Raw genomic sequence first — 303 nt, 5'->3', positions numbered from 1 at the left:
TAATATTAATTTGTGCATATTTAATATGCACTTCAGAGAGTACCAAGGTGGTGTCACTGAATAGGGATATATTCGGGTAAGTCTCGAATAAGACTGTTACTGTTCCTGTATATATTTAGTTTTTATATTTGTTGCGTGTGCAGTTGTGTTTCCGGGTTGTATTTTGTATTATTTTGTATATTGTATTCTTCGTTCAGTTGAAATTAGTCTTAGACCTTAGTTTTTCTTTATATGTTTTTATGATGTTTGTTTAAAGTTAGTTCGCAAGTCATTATAGTTTTTAAGGCACATCTCTTTCAATGA

Source organism: Acyrthosiphon pisum, chromosome X (assembly GCF_005508785.2).
Source record: "Acyrthosiphon pisum isolate AL4f chromosome X, pea_aphid_22Mar2018_4r6ur, whole genome shotgun sequence".
NCBI classification, from domain to species: Eukaryota; Metazoa; Arthropoda; class Insecta; order Hemiptera; family Aphididae; genus Acyrthosiphon; species Acyrthosiphon pisum.
This window is presented reverse-complemented; position numbering follows the sequence as displayed.